This window comes from Macaca thibetana, chromosome 7 (assembly GCF_024542745.1).
Source record: "Macaca thibetana thibetana isolate TM-01 chromosome 7, ASM2454274v1, whole genome shotgun sequence".
NCBI lineage: Eukaryota > Metazoa > Chordata > Mammalia > Primates > Cercopithecidae > Macaca > Macaca thibetana.
The window spans coordinates 144,425,792-144,442,670 of NC_065584.1; the positions used below are offsets into that span (position 1 = coordinate 144,425,792).

Genomic DNA, 16,879 nt, shown 5'->3' on the forward strand with positions numbered 1-16,879 from the left:
GCCCCAGTGTGTGATGTTCCCCTTCCTGAGTCCGAGTGATCTCATTGTTCAGTTCCCACCTATGAGTGAGAACATGCGGTGTTTGGTTTTCTGTTCTTGTGATAGTTTGCTAAGAATGATGGATTCCATATGCTTTTATTTTTGTGCAGCACATTATCTACTAGCTAGCTTCCTGAGAAAAGGTACATGAGATGTAATTTTTGTGAGCTCCTGAAAGCCCAAATTTTCTTTGGTCTAGAGCCTTTCTTTATTGATAGTTTAGTTGGGTATAGAAATCTAGTGGGAAAATATATTTGCTCAGGATTTTAAAAGATATTGCTTGATTGTTTTCTAGCATCTGGTGGTGGTGTGAAATCTGATCCTTGATTCTTCATATGTGGCTTGTTTTATTTTTCTCTCTCTCCTCTCTGAAAGCTTATAAATTTTTTTTCTTTATCCTATGTTCTGAAATTTCACAATGATATACTGCATGTCCTCCACTGTTTTCTGGAATTCATATTATTCAAATGTAGGATCTAATAAGGGAGAAGTAACATAATTATCTTGTATTTTCTCTCATTTATTTCATCTTCATTTTTAAAGGTTTTTTTTGCTTTATTTTAAGAAAGATTTTCTCAACTTTATCTTATGAGCTTTCTATTGAATTTTATTTATACACTATACTTTTAATTTTCAAAAGTTATGTCATGATTGGAATGTTTTTGTCCCCTCCAAAACTCATATTGAAAATTAATTCTCAATGTAACAGTGTTGGGAGATGGGGCCAAATGGGCAGAGCACTCATGAATGGATTAATTACTCTATAAAAAGAGCAAAAAGAGCTTCTGAGAGTGAGTCACCTCTCTTCTGCTATTTGAGGAACAGCATTCTTCCCCTCTGGAGGATGAAGACTCCAAGGCCCCATCTTGGAAATGGAGACCAGGCCCTCCCAAGACACCAAGCCTGTTAGCACCTTGAGCTTGGACTTCCCAGCCACCAGAACTATGAGAGAATATATTTCTATTCTTTAGTAAATTACTCAATCTCATTATTCCATTATAGCAGCACAAACAACCAAGACAAGTGTTCCTTGTTCTTTTTTTGTTTGTTTTTTCACAAAACCTCTTCTCATTTCATGAATCCTTTTATTTCAGAGGCTATTAATAATAGTTTCTTTTTTCTTTCTGAAGTTCTGAAGTTTCATCTTCCTGCTTTGTCTCTACTTCTTCCAAGTTTTGTTGTTTTCTATTAGTTGTTTTGATTTCTGTCATGTTATAGGCTTCCTTAGGTGTTTACTAGTTCATAGCTGTTTATTCATATTTAAAAATGGGATTAAAAAAATGATTGGAAAATTTGTCTAAATGGGTGAGACCTGCTGACTGTGGTATTCTGACTGAGTCATTCATGTGGGAAAACCTTGATGCCAGTATCTTTTTTTTTTTTTTTTTTTTTTTTTTTTTTTTTTGACAGAGTCTTGCTCTGTCACTCAGGCTGGAGTGCAGTGGTGTGATCCCGGCTCACTGCAACCTCTTGTCTCCCGGGTTCAAGCGATTCTCTTACCTTAGCCTCCCAAGTAGCTGGGATTATAGGTGTTTGCTACCATGCCTGGCTAATTTTTGTATTTTTAGTAGAGACAGGGTTTTGGGATGTTCAAGTAATCTGCCCACTTCAGCCTCCCAAAGTGCTGGAATTACAGGCATGAGCCACTGCACCAGGCCCGATGCCAGTATCTTTAGGACTTTTTTCTCTCAGACTAGTTGGATTTTTTTTTTTTGTCACAATTCATTTTTATTGATAGAAAATAAACACTTATTCCAGTTTCAAAGTTGTTATACTTGAAGTTGCTATTTTAAAAATATGAATTTTAAATAATCACTTAATAATCCTGCTTTGACTAAGACAATAAAATGTGGCTTAAAAAAAAAGTATTCAGCACCATTTGCTCATAGATCTTTCAGAATTTGTTCTTAATGTTTCTGGAACTTTCCTGTCTGTAACGTACAGGAATTAATCAGCTACATGAGAAAGCCTCTCTGGCACAGGCAATGGGAAGTTAAGCAGTCATCATAAAGGAATCGATGTATATTCTGTGTGATTTGGACTACAAAACAGTCTCTTCCCTTCTACGGTAGCTCAAGAGAGACATGCTTCTAGGCGCTGAGGTATGAGGAGTCTCAGATTGTTATTTGCTGTTAGAATTGGTCTTCCCAGCTAGTAATAGTAAATCTCTGGCACAGGTGCTATTGGTCCTTAATGTCCTGTGATTTTAGGAAATTCTGTAAATAGTTTGGATTCAGTTCAATTTATTCAGAAATGAAACATGTTTAATTAAGTTCACTACTCTGACAGAGTAAGGATATTTTGGTTTAGCATCCTTATAAAATATATGTAATGTGTAGGTAAATAATGGTCCTAAATCATACTTAGAACACTACATTATTTAAACCAATATCTCTTTTAACAAAATGTTTACAATTAAAAACAGCTGATGAAACTATATCCAAAGGTATGACAAAGGAGACTCAGCTCTGTGTTGCTTTTAAAAGAACTTTTAAAAAGCCATTCAAAGATAGGTAAAGAAGCCCAGTTCTCATTGTAGAATTCCTATTGGGGCTGGACCAGAAATTAGCACTTCTAAATACTTCAGAAAAGTCCAAAGTGTTAAAAAGCCTTCCAGGCAAAAGAACGTCTTTCTGCATCAGTGAGTAGTAGTGCTCATCAGAATTTCCTAATAACACAAAAACAAAGGCAAGTCTGTACATTTGATCAGATGTCAAAAAAATGGGAGACAGACTATTATGTCAGCCTTAGTTAGAGCTCATGCTGGCTTCTTCCTACATACTGTTCACCAATTTGAGTAAAGTGGACTTTGTGAGAGAATAGTGTTTGATGGCTAGGATGTCTTTTGGGCGTTTCTCCTAAGTGGAATACACTTAGGAAGAAACTGTATAAGGGAATAGGGGAAATAATAGAGGGAAGCTACTCTTTCCAGCTCAGAAGGAGTTGGTGATGCCCATATATGCATTCAGGAAGCCCATGGGATCCTCTAGCTGTGGATAGTGGCTAATGCGGTCATCCAGAATTGACACTGTGGACCGCAGAAGCATTTTCCTGTACAGCTCCAAAAACTCTGGATAGGGATTTACAGGATCCAATGACCCATAGATACAATAAATGGAGATACTTTCAGAGGCAAGAGCTCCCACCCAGCGCTTTCTAATCTGCTTCCTCTGATTGATGTACTCTAAGACACTGTCAGTGATGAATTCTTGTCATTGTTGAGGACCCCGGCCCACATGTCCCACAGCTCACTCTCAGACGGCTGAGTATATGGCCCAAAGACTGGTGTAAAACCTTGAGAGAATACAAAGGAGTTCATCAGCTGCGTGAGGATGGGTGACAGCACAACTCCACCTTTGCGCAGCTTTTGGAGAAGGAGTAGACAGTGAGTCTCAGGAAAGATACCTCCATTTGATAGACAGATGCCACAAAAGTGCTTCCAGGATGCTGGCCTACTCAAATATGGAATAGTGAGTGATATGGTCTCAGTTTGTCACTGAAGCCAAAGCCTAATAAATCAAGAACAATTACTCAACGAAACCTCAAGGTAAGACCTTCCCAAATCTTGTACCAATCATAGCTGGATGTTGGAAAGCCATGTAAAAGAACAACTATCTCTGGACTTCCAACCACATCCACAGAGTCTCGGTAGAAGATAGGCCGTCCCTTGTAAGTGAAAAACTTGCCTAAAGACTTCCATGAGTGAAGGGCAAGGGAGAGCTGAGCGGGTGGGATGTGCAGGTATGTGGCAAGCAGGAGCACTTTCAACAGCCCCACCTCGACCCACCACCCCCTCATCCTGATTCAGGTTAAGACTTGGGCTGCAGGACTTCATGTTTGGGGAAATCAGTTGTGCATGCTGGCTAGTTGGATTTCTTAGCGTAGAGTCTTCTAATCTCTTGTCTAGAGGAGCTAAAGCTGACTGCCAGCATTCTAGAAACAAAATAAGTGAAAGGGCTGAAGAGGGAGAGGAGAAGTTTTAAAATTCAGCATGTACATTTTCACTAAGTCTCTATCCTCAATTGTCCTAAAGTCTCATAGCCCTCAGTCCTCTTACTAGAGAGAACAAACCTCAAAAATTCGGCTACGGTGATACTAAGGCTGTCATTCTAATAAATGGAATTGGTAAGGAGATTCCAAATCTAACTGTTTTTTTTTAAGTCTTTCTGTTTTTATCCTTTCTTCACCCCACTTCCAGAGGTACCCAGTGTCATTAACTTCTGAGCCCTTTGGCATTTCCATGCTACAAGTTTCTTCTTGGATTTTTCCACTGCTGGCATAAGAATCAACTTTTCCAAGTCTGCTGAACCAGTTATTGTCTTGTCTGGATTCCTCAAAAGCAGATCCTGAGACAAAGGCTGATGCACAAAATATTTACGTGTGGGTATGATCCTGAGACTTAGGAATGGGAGTGAGTCAAGAAAGGAGAGAGAGAGAAGAATGCATTATATTGTTGGCCACAGCTTCGGGGCACTTGTATGTGAGTTGTCAACCAGGTTCCTCCAGGTATCCCACCACTTGACATCAAAGAAGCCTAAGAGAGGCACTGTCAGTTTAGACTTCCATGCAGGTGTTTCAAGCATGCTCAAAACTGGCCTCTACAGTTATGGCTGAGACAAGAGGTGAGACTTAGAGGATTTGTTGGATTTGTGCTGAATCTATCATTAATCTATATATTAGGTAAAGAAGAATGAGCATCTCAACAATATTGAGTTGTGCAATGCATTAAAAAAAGTTTGTGGCCGGGTACAGTGGCTCACACCTGTAATCCCAGCACTTTGGGAGGTCGAGGCAGGCGAATCATGAGGTCAGCAGATGGAGACCATCCTGGCTAACATGGTGAAACCTCATCTCTACTAAAAAAAAAAAAAAAAAAAAAAAAAAAATTAGCCGGGCATGGTGGCAGATGCCTGTAGTCCCAGCTACTCAGGAGGCTGAGGCAAGAGAATGGCGTGAACCCGGGAGGCGGAGCTTGCAGTGAGCCCAGGTTGCGCCACTGCACTCCAGCCTGGGTGACACAGCAAGACTTCGTCTCAAAAAAAAAAAAAAAAAAAGTGTGTGTGTGTGTGTGTGTGTGTGTGTGTGTGCATGTGTATAATCTTTATTATTTAGATCTTTTTTATTTCTCTTGGCAATATTCAGTATGTTTTGCACTTCTACAGGTATTGTGCTTCTGCTGACCCTCTTTTCCTTTGCTGTGTCCAGTTTGCTGTTAAACACATTATATAAATTATTCACTTCCAATATCATTTTTTATTTGTAAGATTTTCATTTGGTTCTTTTTAATAGCTTTTAGCTGTCTGCTTATATTCCCTCTCTATTCACACGTTTTTCACTAGATACTGTAACATATTTTTTCTACTTATTTTAAAGTCCATGTCTGATAATTCCAACATTAAAATCATCTCTGGGTTGGCTTCTACTGACCTCTCTTAACCATAGGTCATATCTTCTCGCTTATTCACATATCTCTTTAATTTTAATTTTATGCTAGTAATTGTATATTAAAGAACAGTAGCTTAAAAAGTGCTAACATTGGCCAGGCGTGGTAGCTTGCAGCTATAATCCTAACACTTTGGGAGGCTGAGGTGGGAGGATCATTTGAGCCTAGGCGTTCAAGACCAGCCTGGGCAACATAGTAAGACTCCATCTCTATGAAAAAAAAAAAAGGAAAAAAAAATTTTAAGTGCTAATATTTACCTCCAGAAAAGGGCACACCTCTTTTGGGTCATGAGTGTAGCAGGCTGAGTCAATTTAATCTGTAGTTGGACTTGGTTGCAGCTTTAGCTAGATTCACTCACCTTGGCTACAAGTATTTTGAGGAAGGGATTAGGACTTTCCCTCCAACTGGGCTTGGGATATGAGCACTGGACTCTAAAGATCTCTTTGTGCTTTATTGCCCAGCCCTCATGTTTTAGCTATGGGAGATTTATATGTGCTTTAAAGCAGGCTGCCAACCTTTTGGGTTGCTGGACAGCTCTCTTTGCTCTCCAGTTCAACTTCCAGCCTTTTGCTTCTCAGAAGACTCCTTTCTGCCTTTCTTTTCTGTCCCCAGGTGTTGGAGAGCCTCTGCAGTGCATTCAGAGTGCCTCAGATGGATATCATTCAGCTGTCTTGTCCCGCCCAAGGCTGGGAAAAATTGAAATGATGTACGAAAGATATCCAGTACATTTACCACTGCCCTTCTGCTTTTAAGCCTTCAACACGTTGCTACAATCATCTCCTTTCCCATATGCATTGTCCTTGTGGTTTATTCTTCTTCTTTTTTTTTTTTTCTTTCAGACAAGGTCTCACTCTGTTATCCAGGCTGGAGTGTAGCGGTGCAATCGGTTCACCGCAACCTCCACCCCACCGGGTTCAATTGATTCTCCTGCCTCAGCCTCCTGAGTAGCTGGGATCACAGGCATGTGCCCCCACACCTGGCTAATTTTTGTGTTTTTAGTAGAGATGGGGTTTTGCCATGTTGGCCAGGCTGGTTTATTTTTCTTGAGTATTTAATATCATAAATTAAATATATATTTAATAACGATTTTTGGAGGATGCACAGTTATATATATGTGTTCAATTTATTCTCATTAATCCAACATCTTTCTATTTGCTGAGTCTTTTGTCATTGTTCTTGTTGTTAAGCCTTTACATATTTACTTATAATTATGATGTATATTACTCTAAAAGATCAGCCTCACTTCTATACTCTAATTCTTACCAATTCAGGCCCACAGAAATAAACCCAAGCCTTTAAAGTAATTCAGTCAATATATAACCTTTTTAGCTATTTTAAAGGCTTTAGTTACCAAGGTGCTTAACTTTTTTTAAAAAAATGCCCTGTTGGATAGAGGAATGCATGCCTTTCTTTAAGATCCCACTCATTTCCTCATGCAACAGATTTATATTTTCCACCCTCATTCTACCCCAACTTTAAAACAGAAACACAGAAAAATCAGCTATAATTGAGAGGAAACATGTACATTATCAACTATTTTTGCAAAAAAAAAAAAAAAAAAAAAAAAAGACTCTTTTCCTAAGCAAATGGCAAGATCTAAGAGTGTTTTGCCAGAGTTTGGCAGTGCAATCACCAATCCCATATATTACAGCCAGAGACTGCTGGCAAAGCCCATGAGCAGGTTAGGGGCAGTGACACTCGGAGGCTGACTCTGGACTTCTCAGCCTCTAACCACAATTTCTAAAGTGTAAGACTCCTCTCTAACAAGCTCAGTCACTAAAAGTAGCCAATGCTCAGAGCTCCTTCCACTCCTAGTGACTAGCACATCTCCACCGTCCCCCAAACTTACCAGCCTGTATTTAAACATCAGTCTCCTGATTTACTGATGTCATGTGATCTGTAAAACAATCTGTTAGCTGGGCTTGGTGGCGCATGCCTGTAATCCCAGCTAATTGGGAGGCTGAGGCAGGAGAATTGCTTGAACCCAGGAGGCAGAGGTTGCAGTAAGCCAAGATCGCGCCACCGCACTCCAGTCTGGGCGACACAGCGAGACTCCGTCTCAAAAAAAAAAAAAAAAAAAAGCAATCTGCTTTTCCTCCGGAAGACACCACCATCCCCACAGTCCCCCACTTCACCCCATGCTAGCTCTGGACACCAGGCCTTCGCACATCTCAAATTACTGATGTGCATTTCCCTTAGAAGTGGGAGTGACAGAACAACAGCACCAAGGCTCAATTTGTTATCAGAGACATGCTTGGTTGGCTCATTTTCCAAATGAAATTTGGTGCCACTTTAAAAGTCAAAGCTGTCATAAAAATGCCACAGACCCTGAGGATTAATCTTACACTGCAGAAATTTTAGAAACTCTTCTTCAAAATTAGAATTAGGCTGTGTGCAGCTTAAAAAGGAAAAATAGGTCAAGGCACTTCCAAAAGGTTACTTATGAATCTATCCTCCCACAATAAGTGCCTTTAACTCAATGTCTCTCATTCAGTCTAGTCCAGAGCAGAAATGCCCATGACTCACCGTGTTAAGTGCAGCGTTTCTGATGTGTCCATCATTTTTGTGTCACTTCAGTGGAAGCCCTCAGTTCCAATTTTACACTCTCAGTCTCCTCTGTATGGGAAGGCTGGTTGCAACAGACTACACCACTGCCTCTGCTCCCTCAAAATGCACCTCCCAAACCATGCTGTAAAGAAACCCTCTGTTATACCTTCTGAATCTTTCAAGAAATAATTCCACACCAATGTAGCAACAGATACTAAAGGACTCACCAGTCCCCCTTCAAGAGGATGAATATTACCCTCCGGGACTTGCTAGAGATTTGATGCAACAAGTCGCGGTAGGCTGGAGGAAAAAAGATATGTTTCCTTTTTTTTTTGTTTTTCCTAGGCAAACCTTTTTGTGACACCTTCATATCTCATGGCCATCTTCTCAGCCCAGACAACAGCTGGTTGTTTACATCTTTCATTTTATGCAGATTTATTGAATATCCACTGAGTGCTGACGTGCTCAGTGCTGGGGATCCTGAGACCAATAAGACACATTAATTGACTGCTGGGACTTACCATCTAGTTGGGAAAGACATGAAGAAATTTAGGATGACACAAGGAATCTACGTATTTAGGATAACAGAAAGACAGACTGAAAAGGTGAGTGTGTTAAGAGAGGCTTCAGTGTTCTGCTGCTAAATCTTTAACAGCACAATCTTCAGAAAGAGAGAAAAAGCTCGATTTGTAGCTGCCAATTTCTGTGGTGTAAATATTCCCATGGGTGCTGATTCCAATGTTCCAATATGTCATCACTGAACAAGGAGTTGAGGAGAGATGCTAACCCTTAGCTCTTCCAAGCCCATATAAGCTGACTTTAGCACTCCACAGAGGTTTTTCTGGAGATGACTCTGACTTGAGTCTTAAAAAATAAGAAGGTAAGCAGGGCATGGTGGGTTATGCCTGTAATCCCAGCATGTTGGGAGGCTGAGGCAGGTGGATCACCTGAGGTCAGGAGATCAAGACCAACCTGGTCAACATGACGAAACCCCATCTCTACTGAAAATACAAAAGTTAGCTGGGCATGGTGGTGGGCGCCTGTAATTCTAGCTACTCAGGAGGCCGAGGCAGGAGAATTGCTTGAATCCAGGAGACGGAGATTGCAGTGAGCCGAGATCGTGCCATTGCACTCCAGCCTGGGTGACAAAGCAAGACTCTGTCTCAAAAATAAATAAATAGGTCAGGCGCGGTGGCTCAAGCCTGTAATTCCAGCACTTCAGGAGGCCTAGACGGGCGGATCACGAGGTCAGGAGATCGAGACCATCCTGGCTAACACGGTGAAACTCCATCTCTACTAAAAAAAAAATACAAAAACTAGCAGGGCGAGGTGGCAGGCGCCTGTAGTCCTGGGAGGTGGAGCTTGCAGTGAGCTCAGATGGCACCACTGCACTCCAGCCTGGGCGACAGAGCGAGACTCCGTCTCAAAAAAAATAAATAAATAAATAAATAAATAAATAAATAATAAGACGGTATTAATTGTCTAGGGTGCAATGTACACAGAAGTGTAAGGAGCTATCAGATTGGAACAAAAACACTGGACAAAAGCATGCAGATGAGAAAAGTATGATAACAGTGTAATTTGTGGGGCTAAAAGCAAATGACTGTACTAGGAACATATGTCCTATAATCTTCCAGGTAGGAAATGTTAGGAGACAAGATTGCAGAGCTGATATGGCAAATTGCATTTATGGCTTCAATTCTTTATCCTTCTCTGAATCTATATCCTTTGCCATGGAATTTGACTAAGCCCTCCTTCTCTGGCTCTGGGCTTGGCTATGGGACTTGCTTTGACCAACAGAATAAGGCAGAAGTGATAATGTGTCAGATCCAAACCTAGGTCTCCAGAGGATTTGTACACTTCCTTTTTCCCTCTTGCGTTTCTTCCATTGCCAGGTAAAGGACATGCCTTGGCTAGCCCACTCCTTCTAGGAGAAGGATGTGAAACATGTGAAGCAGAGTTGCCCCTGCTAAGGTGGTCCAGCCAAGCCCAGGTTAGAGCCCCCAGCTGACATAGAGACACCTGAGCTATAATAATTAATGGTTGTTTGTTTTAGCCATGATTTTTAAGGTAGTTTGTTAGCACAGCAATAACCAATACACTTGGGCTGGGGCTAAGATGTTCAAAGCCTTTTATAACTTGCTGTTGAGCTAGGACTTCATCCTATGGGCAAGGAATCCATGAAGCAGCTTCCAGCAGGGTATTGATACAGACAAATTTATGCGTGGAAAGATCATTCTTAGGCCGGGCGCGGTGGCTCAAGCCTGTAATCCCAGGACTTTGGGAGGCCGAGACGGGCGGATCACAAGGTCAGGAGATCGAGACCATCCTGGCTAACACGGTGAAACCCCGTCTCTACTAAAAAAAAACAAAAACCTAGCCGGGCGAGGTGGCGGGCGTCTGTAGTCCCAGCTACTCGGGAGGCTGAGGCAGGAGAATGGCGTGAACCCGATAGGCGGAGCTTGCAATGAGCTGAGATCCGGCCACTGCACTCCAGTCTGGGTGAAAAAGCAAGACTCTGTCTCAACAACAACAACAAAAAAAATCATTCTTGCAGCAAGATGGAGAATAAATGGAGGGTAAGTGGCTTGCGGGAGGCCTGAGCATATGATAAAACACAGTTAAAAGAGTATAACTCCTCGATCCAGCTTTTATAAACTCAGGCAGAGCATAAGAATTGCAGACTAAGTAAGAGAAAACAGCCCTGGGCTAAGGGAGGCAGGAGGTCAGGGATCACAAGAGAAGCAGAATTAATAAGATGGATGAATAGATGTATAGACACAGATAGATAGACAGACAGACAGATAGATAGATAGGACTGGGCGCAGTGGCTCATGCCTGTAATCCCAGCACTTTGGGAGGCCAAGGCAGGCGGATCACGAGGTCAGCGGATCGAGACCATCCTGGCTAACACGGTGAAACCCCACTTCTACTAAAAATACAAATAAATTAGCTGGGTGTGGTGGCAGGCACCTGTAGTCCCAGCTACTCAGGAGGCTGAGGCAGGAGAATGGCGGGAACCCTGAAGGTGGAGCTTGCATTGAGCCGAGATCGTGCCTCTGCACCTCCAGCCTGGGTGGCAGAGCAAGACTCTGTCTCAAAAAAAAAAAAAAAAAAGATAGATAGATAGAGATTTATTACGGGAATTAGCCCATGTGATGATGAAGGCTGAGATGTCCCACAACATGCTATCTGCAAGCTGGAGAACCAGGGAAGCCAGTGAGGTAACTCAGTCTGAATTCTAAGGCTTCACAACTTGGGAGGCCACCAGTCTAATTTCTGGAGTCTGAAGGCCTGAGAACCGTAAGCCCTGATGTCTGAGGACAGGAGAAGAGGGATGCTCAAGCTCTAGAAGAGAGAAAGGGAATTCACCTTTCCTCAGCCTTTTTGTTCCATGTGGGCCCTCAACAGATTGGATGGTGCCTGTCCACATTGGTGAGGGTGATCTTCTTTACATAGTCCACTGATTCAAGTGCTGATCTCTTCCAGAAACACCCAGGCAGACACATCCAGAAATAATGTTACCAACTATCTAGCATCCCTTAACCTAGTCAAGTTGACACATAAAATTAACCTTGATTGCAGGAGACTGGGTTACAATTCTGTCTTTGCCACTAACACTTAATGGCTGTAAGTATTACAACACTGGCTCAAAGGGCTAAGTAAATTTAGTGAGGATTATCAGTGAGGAGGAAGGTAGTACAGGGGAAAGTGGAAAGAGGACAAATGAGAAAGGCATGTAAGGATCCTGGTTAGAGGGAAGGAGTTCCATTGAGAAATGGAACCACCATACAAATGAATGAATGTGACAGATCAATTTAAATACCAGAAACTAGTGTGTGCCCTATAATTTGGGATGGCATTAATGCATCTGAAGAGACACCTGTTTCCTGGGTGTGGGGAGCACTGGACTCTCAGGGGTACAGTGTAGCCACACAGAAATACAAAGATAAATCCTGCTCCTGATAGAGGCAGGGTCAGAGAAACTAGGGTGATTTCTTGGAGTTTTATAAGGTTATTGGAGATCAAGCTTAAATACCTTTATAAAAACAAAGTGACATTCTATTATTTACATGATTACTTGGAAATTTCTTTATTGCCTTATTGATCTAGAGATACTGTTAAAAAGTCATATGTGGCTATTTTTGGTTTACAGTAGAAAATTTTGAAATATTTAATCTCTAAAGAAAAACTTCTCTCAACAACTAAACAAGTGAAGCTCAACTGACAATTTATCATGGGAGCATTCCAATCCCGTGTTTATTTTCTCTCTCTTTCGTTTATCCTCACCTTCCCTTGAGTGCCTCCCCTGATCTCACTCCTGAAGTATCTTACTGTCCCATAGCTGCCAGAGTCCTCCATAATATGCACCCCAGATAGAAGTGTTTGGCATTAAACAGGTGACCTTGAGGACCAAAAACTGAAACTGCCTTTGCACAGATTATAACAGTGAGAGAAACCTAACCTGACTCCATCTTGCTTGAGTCAAGTTGACACATAAAATTAACCTTCATAGCAGGAGACTGAGTTCTAATTCTATCTCACGAGCTAACTGCCTTTGTTTACTTTAAAATAAAATAGCAACAGTCCCTTCCTGGAACGAACCCCCTCCTTGCTCAGGGACCAAGACTGCCTTTGTAAGACTAGTGAAAGGCCATAAGGTTAGGATTATGGGAGGGGCCTGAATTTTGTTAAAATGTAGGCATAGTTGAATGATAACTTCTGGAGGTCATAAGATTTGTAAATTTCCTATTTGCTCTTACAGATAACATCATTATTGTCAAAACCTAAGATTGGATGCAAGATATTTTTGGACCTTTGCATTCTGACTACCAACTGACTCCACCCAGACCCGTGGTTCATACCAAGGAACTGACTCCCACCTAGAAACTGACTCAGCACGTGAAGACAGTTTGGACCCTCCTATGATTTCATCCCCAACCAATCAGCAGCACCCATTTCCTAGCCCCCTGCCTGCCAAATTATCCTTTAAACCCTAGCCTACAAGCTTTAGAGGAGGTGGATTTGAGCAACATCTCCCATTCCTGCACTTGGCTGGTCTGGTGACTAGTAAACTGTTTTTCTACTGCAACGCTGCTATCTCAGTGAATTGGCTTTAACTGTGCAGTGGGCAAGAAGAACTGTTTTGGGTGATTACAAAACTACCCAAGGCTCAAAGCACTGAAATCTTAATGGTGGAATTTCAGACAGTATGACAGACAGTGAGATAATTAATTCTAGCATTCCACTACCACTGTGTAGGCTCCCTGTTTACCTTCATGGCAGACCAACTTTACTCTCTCTTAATCCAAGAGCAAGACTCCAGCTCATTCACGACATATAAAATGTGTGTGTATCTATGCAGCCATTTTACTGTTTCCGTAGATCCGCTGTTTTTTAGCTCTCTTAACTAGCCAGTCACTATACTTGCCGGGAAGATGGTGTAAAACCTTTGTTAGACTTGTTTTTTTAATTTCAGTGACACAAAACTGTCTTCCTGCCCTTCATCCTCTGGCGCATTTGCCAGAAGGTGGCAATTATAGCCACTTTCCCTAATCTCACTACTGTTCACCCATAGTATTTGGAACCTTTGATCAGGATACAAAGTTCTAGACCAGTTTCACCTCTTTCCCCAAAAGGAAGAATATTTTTCAAAATGACATATTTCCCCCATAGACAGTATATATGTTTATAAAAAACATAAAGGCAGTATAGGAAAGTATTAAATCCATAATCTCACTGTACCACTTAGATATATTCATTGCTAATATTTTGAGATATGATTTTCCATGTTTTTTCAAAAACACAATTATTATCTATTGCCATGTAACAAATTACCCCAAAACTTAGTGGCTCAAACAATAAATATTTATTATTTTACATAGCTTCTGTGTGTCAGGAATTTGGGAGTGGCTTACCTGGGTGGTTCTTACTCAAGGCTTCTCATGCAGTTACAGTCAAGATGTCATCAGAAGGCTTCACTGGGGCTAGAGGATTTGCTTCCAACATAGGGCACTCTGGTTTGGTGCTGGTTGTTGGCAGGAGGCCTGAGTTCCTTGCTTCATGGACCTTTCCACATAGTTGTTTGAGCCATGTTTACATGGCAGCTGGCTTTCCCCAGAAAGAGTGACTCAAGATAGCGATTCAAAGGCCAAAATGTTATGCATACTTTGCCTCAGAAGCCACAATCCATCATTTCTGCACATGCTGTTGGTTATACTGGTCAAATTATCCAATGGCAGGGGGCGGGGGGACACGGGTAGTTGGGAGAAAAGGAAGTAAGGGTCACAGAAGGCCATCTGAGAGGCTGACCATCACACTTATATACATCGAAAACTATATATTATTATACGTGCTGTTGGTAACACTTTGTTTTCACTTACTAATCCATCATTGTTCTGTCAGTCCTGTTTTAAGTCATCATTTTTAATGGATACATGATATTCTATTATACAGTATACTAAAATTTATTTAGTTCCATAATTTTGAACATTGTATTATTTCTAATCTTTTGTTTATAATGTATAGTACTGTGATGAGCATCCCCATATATTTATTCACATATGGCCCTTAAAATAAATTTAAAGGAAAGAAATACTGATACATAAGATAACTTATCCCACTTGTAAATCAACCCATAGAAATGATTGCATATTGCTCCAAGATACTTGGCCTTTATAATTATCATTTTTATAAAGCTCAAAATGGATTAAAAAAATTAGCTTCTATTAGATGTTTCAAATTAATTTTGAAATGTTAAGAGCTTAAGCAGACTACCAAAACATGCAAAGGCCCTTGCTTTCTGTTTTATGGTGACAGTTAATAAGCAACTTTTTGTTAACTATTTATTTGAAGATATTGTTAGATCTAGTTTGAACCCCTCTTTTTTTTTTTTCATTGCAAATGTATCTCTAAGAGGTAGATTTTTCCAATGCTTTGACTGTTTGCTATGACATTCTAATTCTTTACATGGTGATTGGGAATATCAAGATGTAGAAATTTATCATTAAAAGAAGCACTCCTCCAGGCTGTTGTCAGCTTCTTGTCTCACAGATCAGGTGGTAAAGCACTAAGAACCTTTGATTTAGATAAATTTTGAATTTATTACAAACCTGATGAACTTATTTATTGTCAATTCAAATGTGCACAAAAGGTCTCAAAACTTCAATCAAGTACATTCTCAAAGAGATTTTTGACGCATAAACCCAGAAAGGAAAAACTGAAGTCCCTATCACTCTGCTGCCATATTTATTCATCTAGTTAACATTTTGCCAAGTAGATTTAGGTCGATTTAAGAAACTGTAAATAAATGTTGATACATCATAACAGAAGTTATTACTCACATTCTAAGTAAACCACTGATTCTAATTTACTCACAATTTTGCAGTGGCATCATTCCATGGAGAAAATTAGATTTTTACATATCATAGCAAACCACAAAGCCAAAATGTCAACTTCATCTATCAGGCAATTACTTGCAGTGTTTATTTTGGGGGGAATTTTCTACATATATTTGCTTAGAAAGCTGCACGGGTCCTCCAAAATAAATAAGAGCTATAATTCTTGCCAAAAAATCCACAGTTCCAGAGAGCTACTCATCAATTTCTAGCAACATTAATGAGGAAAGGCACTGAGACAGTCATTCATACTGTCTTTATGATACGAGTAACCTACAGGGCAAATCAAGATTAAGGACAAGGGCAAGATAAATGGTTTGGAAGACTCTCTCTGTGTTTCTTAATCAATCATTTGAATCTGCATTAACCACCTGAAGTCCCCATGGAGCTCTAGAAGGTTCAGGGAGGAGTGAGAATTGGTACTGAAGATATCTCCAAAACATTTTTAAGGTAAGAACAGTCTCTTTGTAGATACAGAAGGATCTCATGTTCCCACACTGAGAGGAAGATTCATTTGGGGTTGGATAATTCTTTGCTGTGGGGGTGTTCCTATGCATTGTGGGATGCCTAGCAGAATACCTGGCACTCTCTTCCCAGTTGTGACAACCAAAAATGTCTCTCTATATTGCCAAATATCTCCTGGGGAGCAAAATTGCCTCTAGGTGAAGACATCTGCCTTAATAGAGGAATGAACTTCTCTCTTACACACCTCACTCTTAATGGCCTCACGATGTATTATCTTTCTTTCTTTTTTTTTTTTTTTTTTTTTTGAGATGGAGTCTCACTCTGTCACCCAGGCTGGAGTGCAGTGGCCCAATCTCAGCTCACTGCAAGCTCCTCCTCCCGGGTTCACACCGTTCTCCTGCCTCAGCCTCCCGAGTAGCTGGGACTACAGGCGCCTGCCACCATGCCCGGCTAATTTTTTGTATTTTTAGTAGAGACGGGGTTTCACCGTGTTAACCAGGAAGGTCTTGATCTCCTGACCTCATGATCCGCCCTCCTCGGCCTCCCAAAGTGCTGGGATTAAAGGCGTGAGCCACCGCGTCCGGCCGTATTATCTTTCAAATGGCATCAAGGCAGGGACCATGCCCCAGGTTGGAAAACATGACAGGGATCTACCTGAGAAGTCTGGAACACCGTGGTAGGATTTCCCCAGGATGTGTGTTTTTCACTTTGCTGCTACCAGGTTCCACAGGTAGTGGTTGATTTCCCGTCACCAGCTGACAGGACCCTGCTTAGGCAAGGACAGGGTAGGTTCATTTGGGTGGGTCCATCTCAATTAGCCACAGCAATAATAAGCGTTTGTTCATTTTTCTTATGATCTGAGGCTTCATTTCAAAGAGGTAGATTTCAAAATGATAAATTAAAGGGAATAAAATAACCTTAAATAAAAAGTACTTCTGCGTTGCCAGTGTGCAAGAAATGGCTCATAGTTAGACTCTCCCAAGGAGGC

The 16,879-nt window shown here is 41.0% G+C and overlaps 1 protein-coding gene and 1 pseudogene across 1 annotated transcript in view; both read right to left on the reverse strand.

The window, feature by feature from the left end:
• Positions 1-16,879, reverse strand: part of BNIP2 (BCL2 interacting protein 2) — a 1,133,240-nt gene that overhangs the window by 389,714 nt on the left and 726,647 nt on the right. The gene's annotated exons all lie outside the window — the stretch shown is intronic.
• Positions 2,973-3,837, reverse strand: LOC126958737 (mesoderm-specific transcript homolog protein-like; annotated as a pseudogene).